The following is a 16,987-nucleotide window of genomic DNA, read 5'->3' as shown; positions in this document are numbered from 1 at the left end:
TCCTCCATCGGCAAAAATTTGAAATAATTTTCTTTTCTGCACCAAAAAAGAAATCCTCCTTCGCTGGAATAACTTTTTCGCAAACCGCATTCAAATATACCAATTCCTTTAATTTTATTAATTTTTAAACTATTTATAAATTTATGGGATTCAGAATTCCTTCCCAGAACCTTTCTTCAATCTCTTTTGTGTCCGAGCAGACAGGCTGAAGTAAAACAACTTTGACAACTGTATTTTATCTACCAGTGGCAACGTCACTATGAAAACCATACGTAAGCGCTGGTAACAGGAAAATACAGAAATCGACCGGTAATCGTACACCGTCAATTTAACAGGACTCTAATTTACATATTTCAAGTGATTTGTTTTCTTGCAGCGCTTTCTATGGACAAAAATGTGAACTACGGTAATTTTTTTTTCTATACCAAAAAATCCCCTTTTCCTCAGAATAACTTTTTCGTAAAACAGCATTCCAATATCTTCCAATTCCTTTATATTCCATGATTTTTAATCTATTTGCGAATTGATTTGACACTCTGTATATGAAAATTGTTTTAAAAATTAATTTTTTATTGGGAATCTGGGTAAAGTTATAATCATAAAGAATATTGTAATTATTAATGTAGAATTGTTGTGATATGTGATCCGATTATGTTTCATTTGCATTCTTTTAAATCGTTGTTCAACACTTAAAAATTAATTTTTGATTCGTTTAAAGTGTTTTTGTTGAACTCTTCAAATTTTAGTGTTGAATTTAAAAAAACAATTATTAGATTCAACAGAAATCATCTAAGTTATCTAAAAATCTGTGTTGAATTTTTCAAGATTCATTGTTGAGTGCTTCAAAATTATTTACTGAAGGTTTCGAAATTCATTGTTGATTGTGTTATGAAATACACTTCTTCGAGTGTATTCATTGCATTCGTTGCTATTCATTGCATTCATTTTCCTAAATCTATTGTTGAATTTTTCTAATTCCATTGTTGTATACTTCGGTATTATTGTTGAATTTTTCTAATTCCATTGTTGTATACTTCGGTATTATTGTTGAATTTTTCTAATTCCATTGTTGTATACTTCAGTATTATTGTTGAATTTTTCTAATTCCATTGTTGTATACTTCGGTATTATTGTTGAATTTTTCTAATTCCATTGTTGTATACTTCGGTATTATTGAATATTCTTCGGGAGTAAATTCACTGTTGAATACTCGGAAATTTCGGATTAACTGTTCAGTGCTTTGGAATTGATTGAATTCATTGCTTAATATTTCGATAAACATAATTTATTAATGAATTTTTCTAAATCCATTGTTGTATCTTCTCAATAGAATTAATCATTGAATTACTTCGGCATACATCGTTGACTACTTTGGAATGCATTATTGACGGCCACCTGGTAATCCAGTGGTTAGGGAGCTAGTCTCTGACTGTTCAGGTCTGGGTTCGAATCCCGGTTTTTTGCGCATGAATATCTACAAACGCTAACAAAAGGAGAGATTCCTGGAGAAATCGTTCTGATCTCTTTGGAATACGTTAGGATCACGTTATAAAATAAAATACATCGCTAAATACTCGGGAATTCATTGGTGAATATTTTAGAATTGTTGAGCACTTCAAAAAATTCACTGTTGTAAATTTCAAAATTCGTTGTTGAATTAACAAATGATTTGTTAAAGGTTCAAAAAAATATTGGTATTAACAAATAATTTTTTGGAATGGCTCGAAAATCATCGTGTGAAATCGTTCAAAAAATAACAGCTTACAACAATAAATTGTTTAGATCATCAAAAAGAGTCAATTTAATTCTTTAAAATTCATTTTTTTAGATTCTTCTACATTACATTATTAACATTTCACGAAAAAACATTGTCCTCGGTCACTGAAAAATTTCTTTCAACTACATTTGTATACTACTGTATACAATACTACTGTATACAATACTACTGTATACAACTACTACTGTATTTCTGAATATCCAAACGGTGTGGTCCAATCATGATTGCCCCTCGAACGTATGTGAAGAAACAGACAAACATTCAATTTCATCCATATATCGATCCCTATTGTTCATAAAAAAGATTTCCATTTTTTCCCTCAAGAAAACTCCCATCATCTTATACATTATACATTCCTTTTCGGGCTCTGAATAAATAAAATATACGAATGAATGTTTTTCGACGGAGACGGAATTTGAGTAAAACACCGTCAAACACGAGACGAAATGAAATATAAAATGCGATCGTCATAACCAAAGGCCGATAATACACGGCCGGTCTTTCTCCAGAGCCACACACTCGTCAAATGATTGATCGTTCGATCAAGTTTTTGGCAACTTCACAATCGTGCCCCAATTTCTTTTTGCTCTTGTGTCCAAGAATGTGGGACACGAACCGATGAAATTTCGACGTCCGTCCGATCATTGAATAATACCTTTTTTTTTTTTTTTTAATTTTCGATCTTGTCACCGGTCACTTTTCTTCCCGCCATTCTGATTATAACTGCGTGTACCATTTTTTTTATCTCTTTCTTCCATTCAACACTGCCATCTTCGAATCTGCCATTGACCATAACTCACGCATTTTCAAGATCTAATCAAATCTATTTCATTTTTTACTGTGATTTCTTCGATTTTTCCACGTCTTATAGTGACGAATTCTGCCCGCTACGATGAAAAGATCGGTACTCCTACCATACGTTGGATTAAAATCTATACAGGATGAATACTTCGGAATTGAAATCATTACTTCAGAATTGAAATCATTACTTCGGAATTGAAATCATTACTTCGGAATTGAAATCATTGTTGAATATTTCGGAATTGAAATCATTGTTGAATATTTCGGAATTGAAATCATTGTTGAATATTTCGGAATTGAAATCATTACTTCGGAATTGAAATCATTACTTCGGAATTGAAATCATTACTTTGGGATTGAAATCATTACTGTGGAATTGAAATCATTACTTTGGAATTTTATTTATTGTGTGTGTGTTGAATACTTTTTAGAATTTAATTGTTGAATACTTTTTAGAATTTAATTGTTGAATACTTTTTAGAATTTAATTGTTGAATACTTTTTAGAATTTAATTGTTGAATACTTTTTAGAATTTAATTGTTGAATACTTTTTAGAATTTAATTGTTGAATACTTTTTAGAATTTAATTGTTGAATACTTTTTAGAATTTAATTGTTGAATACTTTTTAGAATTTAATTGTTGAATACTTTTTAGAATTTAATTGTTGAATACTTTGGAAGTTAATTCATCGTTGGTTATTTTAGAATTGTTGAATATAATTCGAAATTCTCTGTTATATATTTCCAGAATCGTTGCTGAATATTTCGAATTCGTTGGTGAGTACTTCACAAATCATAGTTTGATTAACAAATTAATCTGCCATATACCATAACTCACGCATGATCTAATCAAATATACATTTCATTTTTACCGTGATTTCTTCGATTTTTCGATGTCATATTTTGACAAGTTCTGTCCACTGCGATTGGGACTTCTGCCATATTCTGGATTAAAGTATATGCAGGGTGCATAGGTAACACGACACATGTGGCATTTTACTGTTGAACCGTTCATCCTAGAGGCATACCTCCAACTGGAAAAAGTATCCAAATAACGTGTATTCAGGTAAGTTATATTGCAAATGGAGTTATATAGTTATTAAAATAAAAATGTAGTCTTTTATACAGCACCCTCTTTTCAAAAACCCATTTAGAAAGTTGTTGCACTGTTTCTCTTGATGCCAAAAAAATCCACGTTTCTAATATTCACTGCGATATTCGAATTGAAAAAACAAGAGGAAAGTTGGGAAAAAATAGCATTATATATATAAAGCGGGTAAAAGGATTTATACACATTTTCAATGTTATTTTTCCAATATAAAAAGTTATTATTATTATATTTTAATAACTATACAACCCCTTCAAACACGAAAGACATAACTGAGTACACAACACTATATATCTGAGAAATGAATGTTAACATTTAAGTGCGTAATGAAAATTTAAACCTATCTATTACGCGTTTCGGGCTGTAGAAATATTACTCCATGTTAAACTCTACTATAGTGATTGTAAATATATAGTAGGCTTTACAAGTGTAAGTGCTAATGCGGCCTTTATATCATCAACCGTCCGTCGTAGAGGTATATAGTTTCAATTTGAAAAATACTCAAAATGCGTTCAATAATTTACACTGTACCAGTTGTGAGAGTGAAAATACAGTGTGTAACAAAATAAAAAAAAAATCTAAATTTTTATGCTTTCCCCCTATTTTCTAATTTCCAATCAAAAGTTGTTGCCATGTCTCTCCTGAGGTCAACAAAAACAATTCTAATTTCTAAATGCAATATTCGCTGAGATATTTGAATTCCAAAACCAGAGAAAAATGGGGGAATTAACAGCATAAACTAATTGACAACGGTTCTCCTCCTCACTTATACTGTTCTTTCGAAACTTTTCTCAGATTTTTTTAATTTAAATATCTCGGCGAATGTTGCGCGTAGGAATGGGAAATTATTTTTCTTGGACTCGGAAAACACAGGGTAGCAACTTCCCAATCTGAAGTTAGATGGCAAAGGGGGCCGTATAAAATTTTAGATTTTTTTTTATTTTGTTACACACTGTATTTTCACTGTCAAAACTGGTACAGGGTAATTTTTGAACGCCCTTTCAGCATTTTTTTAAACTGGAATCATACCTCTACGCGGGACGGTTGATGAGATAAAGGCCGAATCAGCACTTACGGGACACCCTGTATTGTAGGCTTATGGATTAATGTTTATTTGCAGTTTTCAGTATATTTAGTGCTCGATTGATATTACGATTCACCACGTGAATGCTATTAAAGTTTAAAGAATCATAAAAAAAATTGCTATTCAGAGTATTTCTCGTTCTACCAACCGAATCCCAAGGCGTTTTGTAGATCCGAAAAATCAAAACAAACCAGTCACATTCAAAGCATCTTGGTAAATACCAATATTTCCCTCCATGAATGTTAAAATTCGAGAAAATGCATAATTAAACGTTACGACAGCGTCACATCCTAATCCTAAATATGTCATAGTGGCCTGTGGGTTCCGACTGAAATTGGCAAATAGTGCATACCCCTGAGTCATTTCTTAGCCATCCTGGACTAGTAGTGCGATTTTCGCCATGGTTGTATATTTTATTATTTTTAAACTACTTGAAATTTAATATTACCCATATTGGGTTATTAATATAGGGGGAAAAGAAAGCTTAGGCAGGCAGGAAGTTAATAAAAAAAACAGAAAGTCACTTAACAGGGACTGTGACAGAACGTCAGTAGTATATACATGATCATATCTGGGCCCGGGAGGCCCAGATATGATCATGTAATAGAGGATTAATAAAACGAGGAGACATGATCATATCTGGGAGACAACCACCTGCTACATGATCATATCTGGGCCCGGGGGGCCCAGATATGATCATGTATATACTACTAACGTCACTTCATCAGCCTGTTAGGTCGCCATTAATTTATTATTAATGGGGTTTTTTAACATTAATTATTCATTATATTGCATATATTATCCATCCTAATTTTTAAATCTAGCGTCAACTGTATTAGTAAATACGATTATATGTTGTTAATAGAGGTTAGTTATATGACTATTTGATTAAATGTATATTATCTACAAAAATGTAATATTTTGTAGTTGATCTAATTATTAACACTTAATATAGTTGCTCTTATACAGGGTGATTATAAAAAAACTATCCCGGCATATGGGCCCCTAACTATCATACCATTCACAGAAACTGAATGAAATTTTGGCATAAGGTATTTTGATGTATGCGCTCAAGAATGATATGGAAAACAACAGTGTCACTCTAACAGTTACGGTTACAGTGAGAAAATTTCGAAAATATCAAATAGCAACACCAAGTTTTTTGTATTGGAATGTCATCTCCATTGTGAAAAACCCTAAATAGCGTTCGAACGGCAACAGTAGCATGAAAATCACCGGCGGTAGATAGGCTAAAAGTGAGGACAACCAATAAGGACAGAGAAGCAGCATAAAATAAAGCATTTTATTGTGTTTCACAAATTTTCCACATGATCTTGTGGAGGACTAATCAGGCTGGCATCTCAGCCGAAGAAACGGTGTGACGAATGAAACGAACATTAATGATCTGGTGCATGGCAAAGTCCTTTTTACTTGCCTAGCTCCGGGGATTTTCGTGCTACAGGTGCCATTCCAACGCTATTTAGTGTTTTTCAGTATGGAGATCGCATTCCAATACAAAAAACTTGGTGTTGCCATTTGATATTTTCGAAATTTTCTCACTGTAACCGTAACTGTTAGAGTGACACTGTTGTTTTCCATATCATTCTTGAGCGCATACCTCAAAATACCTTATGCCAAAATTTCATTCAGTTTATGTGAATGGTATGATAGTTAGGGGCCCATATGTCGGGATAGTTTTTTTATAATCACCCCGTATTTGTTTATATACATTTTTCACAATCCCAGTACCTTCGGTCTTTTCATAACCAAAAAGTTTTTGGGTCTGGAAAAAGCTGATATCTGATCTTTTAGGTAAGTAGATATTTCCCTAAGATGTTGGTATTCTGACTCTTCAAGAGATTATTAGCCAGCTTTTGAGCAAAGGCGTGTATGGTGGGCATTCCCAGATCGTTTCTTATACTTCTATTCCTGATGAACCAATTGGCTCCCAGCATAGCTCTTATTGTTTTGTTTTGATATTGTTCTAATTTAACCATGTGTTGATTGCTCGAGTAGAGCCACACTGGTGCAGCATATAAAAGTATGGATCTGATAGCCATTTTGTATACATTTAATTTGTTCTTGATTGTCAATGTTGATCTGCTTGCAAGTATGCGTTTTAAAGTGTGTTTTGCTACGTCTGCTCTTTGTATTACATAATTGCGTTGTTGCACAAATGTAAATCGTTTGTCAATTATTATTCCCAGGTATTTAGTACTTATAACAGGTTCAATGAATTTCCCCTCAACCACTATTCCGGCATCTGGGGGTAGATCTAGTTTTCCTGTGATCCACATAAATACTGTCTTGTCTGCATTAAGTTTAACTCTGCTGTTTTCGCACCATGTTTCGACTTGATCAATTAATTCTTGTAAATTACTTAATGCCTTTTCTCTGGTTTTCTATCTGTACAAATTATCATTGAATCGTCTGCGTACAGCGCAGTAATACCCTTAATGGCCACTGGAAAATCATTCGTGTGATAATTGTGGAGGCAAGGTCCTAAAAAACACTTCCCTGCACTACAGATGACCTAATTCGTCTAGTTGTAGATATTGTGTCATTGATTTTTACATAAAAAGTTCTTGTTGCTAGATAATGACGTATAATTTTAATTATGCTAAAGGGTAGGGCCATTCTAATCATTTTATAGAGCAACCCCTCATGCCACACTTAGTCAAATGACGTACTTAAATCCAACAGCGCAACTGCAGCTATATCGTGATAAATTCTATTATAGCTTCCTGGAGTGTTTCTACAACTCTTAATAATTGTGTGGTTGTAGAATGACCGTCTCTAAATCCATGTTGTTCGGGCCCAATTGTTGGATGAGATTTATAAGTGTTGATACGTTACCACAACTCTCTCGAATAATTTTCCAAAATTACTGAGCAACATCCAGACCAGACCAGAATTGAACGTTTCCGTCGCTGCCCAGCCTTTGCAGGCTGTCTGGCGACTTACAGATCACCAGGGGTGGTATGTGAAGGAAAAAGACAAGTTTGTGCATGTGTGTAACGTATGTAGTGTATGTGTGTGTAGAGAATGAACGAGCCAGGAGAGTATTGTTTACAAATATTCGCTAAATGAATGCTCATCGAGATAACACACAACACAGTCGAAAAACAAGGGGGAAATGTCTTAAGGGAAGTAGCTGATGATATGCTACCCAAAAACCCCAAACATTATGAAATTTTTACATAATCGAGAGACACTAATCAGAGATGTTTGAATCAATAAAAGATTAGAGTTCATGACAAAATTTTTGCGTAAACAATTTCATTCGGCAGTACAGGTACTGTTGAACCGTCATCAGTCATATAACAATAATCAAGAACGTCAAAGGAAAAGTTATAATGAAGATATGACACACACACCATCTCTGTCCAAGATTACTGAGCTACATAAAAATGAGGTATATATCTTTAAAATCGGTACTGTGTTGATGGTTAAAAACCTCTCGCTCAAATACAGGGTGCCCCATAAATTCCAAAATAGTTTAAAAATTTCATAAAAATTTTAAGAATATGGTTTTATTTGAATGCGGTTTGCGAAAAAAGTTTCTCAAGGTTTTTTTTTTTTTGGTACGGAAGAAAAACAGTTCAAACAATTTTTTGTTTGATAAAATAAAATCAGTGGAAATACGCGAATCACAGTCCTGTAGAATGCAGGATGTGCGATTAGCAGCTCAATTCGGAATTTCCCCGTTACTCGCACTTGCATAAGGTATTCATTGCGTTGTCTTCAATCGAATAGCACCATTGGTGAAGTTGTTTCACCTCAGCTACGAATCTCTGGCTGAATCTTTACAAACGTTTCGAACACAGAAGAGATTAAAGAAAGGTTCTGATCCAATCACGACGTGTTATGCGAACAATTTATTCTCACGTAGGTAGTTTTTTCGGAACAGAAAAAGAAAATTGTTTATAGATGGCGCTGCATGAAAGTCCGACAGTAGTGATTGGAATCTCTTTAGAGCCTTTCTACAATCTCTTCTGTGTCCGGAACGTTCTTAAAGCTTCAGCCGTCGATTCCTAGCTGATGTAAAATAACTTTACCAATAGTGCTTTATTCACCAATGCCAACACCACAATGGAAGCCTTATGTAACCGCCAGTAACAGGAAAATCCACAAATAAACTGTTAATCGAATCGTACACTCAGAATTTTATAGGACACTGATTTGCATATTTCCAGTTATTTGCTTTGTTCCGTGCCCTCTATCGACAAATATTTTTTACTAAATTTTTCTCTTTACCAAAAAAAAACCCCCTCTACTAGAGAATAACTTCTCCGCACTCAACATATCGGAGTGCGGAGTTCAAATATCCTGTAATCCCTTCAACTTTTTATGAATTTTTAAACTATTTACGAACCTATGGGGGCAACACATGTTAGCACACACTAGATCACTTCGATAGAAAAGATGGTGATTTTGAAACTGTTAACCTCCCTGTGCTGGGTACGGAAACACAATAAAACGAAAATAGGCGACGCTTTTGTAGATGAAGCGTTTAACTCGTTAATTGGATCAGTTGTTTAGTGTTTAAGCAACGGACCCTCACCCACCACACCTTCAAGGTGGTCGGAAACACGATTCAATATTCAGCGTTTATAGAATGTACATACATAAATGTTCGTGTCCTACACGTTGTAATACATTGACGTTTCCATCGAGTCTCCTCGTCCCTCGCCAGTATAATCAACGATATAATTAAAATAAAAGAGAGCCGGAACGAGTCCGTAATTGAATAACGAAGCTCTCGGATTGAGAACGTATTATGCTTTGGGATAACGAGATCTTCAAGTACTACCAATAACCAAAGTATGTCGTACTTTTTTTCGCTCTTGGAAGACATTTTTTTTTTTTTTATTCCGGTCTTGAATCTGTTTCAGTCTTTTCTAATCAGTGCGAGGATATGTCAAGACGAACAAAAATTGATTCGAATCAAATCAATATCCGCTTTGAAGGTGAGGATAACATGCATCATGCGAATATTTTCTTCTCTTATTTTGCGTTACACACGTCTAAAATGGTTTTTTTTTTTTTTTGAAGCTGTAAAAATGATTCGAAATAATTGAATAATTTGATTAATCCGCAACCTTCATTCGATAAACGTTTTGATTAAATTGAAAAATTTAAGTACTCGTAATTTGTTTTCGGGCAAACTTTTGCAGTAAGTTTCGGTTTTCTGATAGTTTGTGCACAAGATCGAAAAGACTGCAGTCGAATCCCGTTATAACGAACTCCAAGCGACTGGAGAAATCACTTCGTTAAAACGAAATTTTCTTATAAAGGGATTAAAGGTTTTTGCATTGATTCTATGTAAACTCATCGGGGGAGTAGAAAAGTGTTCGTTGAAACGAGGTTTTTTTTCGCTATAATGGTATATATATCTATGAAATATCAAACACATGCATATTTTCACTTTGAAACTATAATTTGCTGTAATAAATTGAAAATTAGGCACAAAATTATGTAATGTTGCAAAACGTGGGAAAAATTGGAAAAAAAAACAGTGTAAAACACTGGTAAACCGAATAATTTAATTCGGTTTACATTTAATTATAATAATTATTTAATAATAATTTAATTATTACTGAATCGTTTAAATTCGAATATCTCAGTGAATATAGTATTTAGAAACGTGGAGTTTTTTTCATTGGGGGCACTTAAGCGGCTCGTAGTGCAGTTCTGCATCACTAGTTAACCGCGGCACATTCCCAGATTACTTGAACGATTCGCGGCGTATTTACGGACCATTTGGGTGGCGCGCGGCACATTTCTAGACTACTTAAGTGGCACGGACACATTTCCAGATCACTCAAAGGATCCGTGGAACATTTAGAGATAACTAAAGTGGCTCTATAGGGACATATTAATAGGGGGAGATATTAGTTCAGGTGGCCATAAACTAGGGATAGGTTTTTCTTGCGTTTGGCACATTCAGTAAAGATGCCATTAGGAATGTTTCACATTTTTATAAAGAGTGGTTGATGACATAAGCATCATTCGCCCCCCCCGTCATCAAAAGGAAGAAAATCCGCAACCCCCTCCCCCCCTTCATTCATCGATGCTGATGTAATACTTGAATGACCTCTCAGGAGAGACAGGGGAACAACTTACTAATTGAGCTTTGGGGCACTGTATAAACAGTTAGTTTTTATATTTTAATAACCACACACAACTCCCCTGAAATATTAATAGCATAACCCCCCCCCCCCCACGAGTTATTTCGATACGTTTTCTGATTGGCAGTACGCCTCATAGGATCAACGGATCACCAGTAAAATGCCATACTCCCTGTTAGCTATGCATCCTGTATATAGATGTATGTGTGTGTACGCCTGTATGTTAAGACTTACAGGGTAAGTCTTAACAAATAGTCATGCATCTGTCCAATAATTGGTTTTCCCAATTAATTTCCGTAATTGGCTCTAAACTGTAGATTTCGACCCAATATATGCCAGCCCATCCGACTTTCTTTTTAACTATGAAGTGATCATAGTTAAAAAAAAGTGAACTTATATCCGTTTTTAGAATTTTCTCCGCATCATTTGAATTTTATGATATAGGTCGAAAGGTACAGAAAATCTATACGAACTTTTTAATTACCTAAAGAAACCTTTTCGAAAAATACCCGAGAACGATTAAAACATGGGGAGAGATATTTCTGGTCGATTAGAAATCCGCATAACCTACCAATGGAGGTTTCATTGTGCAGAAAAATGCTAATTCTTTTGATAAAATCCAGGGATTCGTAATTAGGAAAAACCCGAGAACATAATAAAAGGAGGAGGAGGAGGAGGGTCTCTGTCTTTCCGTTGAATGAAAACGGGAATGAAAAACCAACCACGTCAATGTTGAAATTACTTTTCAATTCCATCTGCTAGTGACAGATATTTTCAGTGTGAAAAATAGTCTCTCTCTCTTATTATTATTATTATATTGTTACAGTATTATATTATGTGTCCCTCACCTTTCGTCCCGGAGAGTGGGAAGTGAAATTACTGAAAATGTTTCCGGAAAATTCCTGGAAAAAAAAATAAATAAAAGTTTTACAGTAAGAAAGGAAACAAAAAAAAAAAGTCTCATGACGGCGGAATTATTTGACATGAAATTCTTCTTTTTCATAAGCTAATAATGGGATTTAATTACGTGGAATCTTCTCTCAGGAGATAAATCTTCTCCGGGATTCAATTTTGGGCAATATGTCTATGTTACAAATACGGAGAAAATGGGGAAAAAAGAATCGTTCATTTCCATTGTTTGATTTCATTGTGAAGATGAGGAATTCTTTGATGTGAATTCCCACCCCCCGGTCTCAAAAAAAGAGAATTCTTCAGCAAATAATCTTACATCTTACCCAACAGTAATTGAATTCCGTAATACTTTTGTAAAAGTATTTCAATATTTTCTTTATATGTTCTATTTATTGTGATCTATTATCATTATTATTTTTTTCGTTATTGCTGATAATAGTATTACATGTGTTGCGATTCTCGGTTGTGTTTCTACTTATCTTTCGATGAGAAGTAGCAGTGGTTTTATATTGAAGAGAAATATTGGTATTTAATACACATGGCGTGTATAGTGTCTGATTTCGAATGAAATCGAAAATTTGGGAGTGATTGTTGTAACTATTTTATATCACCATACAATTTTATTTCATTTCCCTCAACTACAGCTAGTCATGGGTTTTTAAGCAAATTGGCAATGACGAGCTGCACTCGCCAGAAATTACCGAGTTCAAACTTTTTATGAGAGAGGTATATGTAAGTCATACCAGTTTATCGCTTTGATACATTTGTTTACATGCTTCTAGTAATAGTTTGAATTTTAATTTGCATAAATCTATGTTTCGATTATATACAAGTGAAAATAGGGCCAATTTTTTGGAACGCATCCCACCGACCACTAATAAACAGCACCCTACAAAAAGATGTCACATATGGCGTTAAAGCATAGCATTAAGAGCGTAACAAGCTGACAATGCAAGGCGCTGCATCTTGGTTGAACTTAAACTTTGTACCATGAATACAGAATCAGACTGCTCGGGAGTCACTGGAAAATGCGATGCGATCTTGTACATTAACATGAATAAAACATCTCCATAAATAGAAGCGTCTCCTCCAGCGTGCGTAAATTCAGTTCTAAGAAATGAATGTTATGATTTGGTGAGTTGCGAAATACACACAATATCTATTACAATACGGGCTGTAGAATTAATACTCAGTCCGTGTAAAACTTTACTATAGTGATTGTATACATCAATGGTATACAATAGATAATTATTTTTATTTGCAGTTGTCGATGTATTTCCCGTATATTTCAATGACTGACTGATATTACACTGACACCACATGTGACACCAATGACTGACTGACTGACACCACATGAATGTTATTAAATTTTAACGAATCATAAAAATAACTGTACATTCTCCTTCATTTCTGATTCTACCAACCAAATCCCAAGACGTATATATACTAAACCTGGAATCAAAACCATACCCATTTACATTCAAAGCATCTTGGTAAATCGTAATATTTCCCTCAATGAATGTTAAAATTCGAGAAAATTCATAATTAACGTTACGGAAGCGTCACATCAATAAAAACGAAATCTTATCTCTAAACTCCGTACTGTTGATCGTTAAAAACTTCTCGCTATAATACAGGGTGTCGCCTACAGTGTATCAATATTTAATTTTGATCCTCTAAATGTCGTTGAGGAGTGAAAAATAGTCCTTCAAATTTTGAGTAATTTTTTTTAAATACAGTTATTTTTCTTATTGATAAAAAAAAATATTCCTAAAAATTTTGGAGAGCAGTGGCATTACTCGTCAAAATTATATATTTTCGGATAATACAGGTGTCTCATAAATTCGTAAATAGTTTAAAAATTGAAGAAATTGGTTTATTTTAATTTGCCGTTTGGGAAAAATTTATTTTAAACGAAGTGGGATTATTTTATTTTTTACCACAGAAAAAAAAAAAGAAGTTCGAATTTTTTCGAGAGGTGGCGCTGCACGAATTCAAATCGATGGAAATATGTAAATCAGAGTTTTTACGTATGAAATGCAGTGTAAAATCTCTTTTCGTGAGAGAACTTTTTTCTCAAATCACATTCAAATATACCAATTTCTTCAGCTTTTATGAATTTTTAAACTATTCGCGAATTTATGGGGCACCCTGTATATTCATCTCCTAGAAATTTTTGAACATAAAATCGTCACATTTCGCCAAAAAAAAATAACAAGATTATCTATAAAGTATTAGGCAGATAGAAATAAAAATTCGCTAAAAAATATTACGAACAATGTGTTCGATCGTGAATCTTCAGTCACCAATATGCAAATCAGAACTGGTATCGGAAGGAATCGAGAACGGCTGACGTTGTACTTATTTTAAAGTAGATTTCATCGGCAACGTCCATTGTTTCCAGGAACGTATTCTTTTCATCATCCTCCTAATACGTGTCTTATCCTCCTATAAGAAAACAGCACGTGCGTGATATGCCGAGAATTTTCTGCCCATTTCAGCTTAAAATAGATCGAATCTTTATGGAGTCAGGGTGAATTATTATGGAGCCACACACACACACACAAGACAAGAAAATGAAAAAAAAACCACTATAATGGTATAGCCGATAGGACATAATACACATAATAATAATAGTGACATGCTAGACGTAAAAATGAAATAATAAATAAATAGGAAAAAGAGAGTCTCTATTGTTTTAAGACTTTCATTCGGATTTCCAGGATGGTGGAAAGGAGGATTCTTCTGGCGTTGGCTGACCCCATCCGTTGATAACATCGGCATAATCCACGGGTAGGTGGAATTTAAATTAGTCGAGTCGAGTTTTTTTGCGATGGCAATCATATACTGCTTGTCGTTAAGGCAGGCGATTGACCATTCGGACGGACAACGACTTCTCGTGGTCGTCATTAGTGATAAGGTCCACCAGATGATCATGTTTATTACCTTTTTTTGTGCTAGCTATATATTATACAGGTGTCTGTCAACCCTTCTGAAAACAAGGTCCAGTGAAATGTCTAAAACAATTTGACGGACCACTTGTGTCCCGTATTACGGGACATTATTACTATATATTTACCGAAGTCGTGAATACAAACACACACGGAGTTTTCCTAATACAATTTTTTTTATTATAATTATGTCAAAAATTATATAAATATTTATCTCACATATTCGTCATGTTTCATGTTTTGTCCTCAATTTTTTTGGAATTTCAATAATGACTGGTGAGTGTGCCTACTTCTGACAATATTTTTGATGATAACTGGCGATGTCCCGTATTTTACGGATTGTTAATTAAGATCCCAATATTTACCGAATTTTATTTTTCTCAATAAAATATGGTCATCGGATCATTTGAATATTTTTTCGTGAAACATTGAATCGAATTCAAGACAATAAATTGCAAATTTTGGCGAAATTTAGTGATTTCTCGTATTTAGGATTTCAATTTCCTGCATTATCCTCGATGATGTATGGGGAACCTAAGTATGAAGGCATAGTTTTGTTTGAACCCATATGGACATTACTAATATCAATTAGAACGGGTGAATAATTTTATTCCCGTCCGTCTGTTGACCACCTGTCATCATCATGGACCACTGCTGGTCCGCGGACCATAGGTTGAGAAACGCTGTGTTATACGATTCCCAGCATGGCCTATCCAACTGTTTTGGTCTGGCATACTGTACAATTCTAGAATTCTAGATATCTCTCGTACAATTCAAGATTTCTCTAGACAACTCTCGGCCGGTGGTTTCAACGTGGGTCTATGTGGCTTTTTGCAGTTTTGATCTATTTTAACCCCTTTAACTCCCCCCCCCCCCCATCTCAGTGGAAGAAATTCAATCCGGTTCTCTGTGTTTTCTCTCTTATCTTCTCACTATCGTGAAGCTTTCTTGCAACCCTATGAATCAAATTAGTTTTTTTTCCTCCCCGTTTTTTCTATATTCCTGTTAGGGATTTTTTCACCCACGTATAATGTATCTTTCTACTCTATACAGGTGAGAGTGAGAGAAAACACGTAGGGTGAAGGTGGGAAGAGAAATCTACTGTATACTCTCTCATCTACTTATCTTTTTTTATACGGTTTTCCTTTTTAATACATTCAATTTTTCCCCTTCTTTCATATTCCTTTCCTGTTTTCTTCTCCCTTTTCTAACGTGTGGTTAGGTTAGGTCAATGTAACCAGATTTATCGCCGGTACGTCAAATATAGATCATCCAAATTTGTTCCCAAAAGCTTGTACATGAAAGGCTTAAGAGATATCACGGATAAAAATGGGGAAATATGATTGGGTTACGGATACAGGCTTTACTTATAAAAAAAAACTTTACATTGAAAATTTTCTCAGAAATAAATTTCATAATTAGAAAGAGTCGCTCTTTCTTGGGTGAAGGGGGCCCTGCCACACACAGGGGGCCACGCAAGAAAATAATATAATTCAAAAGGGCCATGGGTGAGGTGGAGTACCACCGCTCTAGGTGGGTACTTTCTAAATTACACGCATATATATATCATATTTGTATTTGGTATACCTTTGTATATCACATTATAGAGTACCTGCACAATAATGGCCAATGTTGTGGTCAAATGAAAAGGTGACGAAGGCTGCAGGAAAATAAGCATTCATATATTTTTTGCGTAAAAACTCGAGTATGGTGTTTTCAAACTAAACGTGAGCCGTGTTACCTATGCATTGTACAGGGCCACATTGAGAAGGACATTGAAGTGTGGGGAGGCAAGTTTTGGACTTACCATACTCAAACTCTGGACGTATCGTAGCTTACTGCCATTAATGAAATGGGTTGGATATGAGAGAAGATGCTATCGATCGGTGCTTGCCTCAAGCCCGTTAGGGAAAATATCTATATTCTCCGTTGGGTTTGAACCTGGGACCGTGACAGCAGCATTCACGGTGGTAGATGAGCATCTTACCACCACGCCACTCGGACGAAGGGAAGTTGAACTGGCACCCCAGGCTCCGAACTACGGGGGGGGGGGTGTAATATTAAAAAATCTCCTTTTAAACACTCTTCCAGCAATATACTGGGGAAACAATGTCGGTAAACCAAAAATACGAAGAGAACAACAGCTAAACGCGTTTCGGAACTGTATGAAGTTCCTTCTTCAGAGTTGCTGTTCACTTCGAATTTTACGTTTACCGACGTTG

The 16,987-nt window shown here is 34.7% G+C and overlaps 1 protein-coding gene across 2 annotated transcripts in view; it reads left to right on the top strand.

Moving 5' to 3' along the window:
- The window catches only part of stet (rhomboid serine protease stem cell tumor), a 209,190-nt gene that overhangs the window by 52,299 nt on the left and 139,904 nt on the right, over nucleotides 1-16,987 (top strand). The window contains exon 2 of one of the 2 annotated variants that reach the window (XM_089244738.1): nucleotides 3,328-3,356. The exons of the other annotated variant lie outside the window; for it this stretch is intronic. The gene's annotated coding sequence lies outside the window, so the exon portion shown is untranslated. The remainder of the gene's footprint in view (nucleotides 1-3,327; nucleotides 3,357-16,987) is intronic. 2 annotated transcript variants of the gene reach the window in all.

This window comes from Pholcus phalangioides, unplaced genomic scaffold (genome assembly GCF_987345545.1).
Source record: "Pholcus phalangioides strain wild (caught in Gottingen) unplaced genomic scaffold, Ppha-v1.0 ptg000015l_1, whole genome shotgun sequence".
NCBI lineage: Eukaryota > Metazoa > Arthropoda > Arachnida > Araneae > Pholcidae > Pholcus > Pholcus phalangioides.
This window is presented reverse-complemented; position numbering and strand designations above follow the sequence as displayed.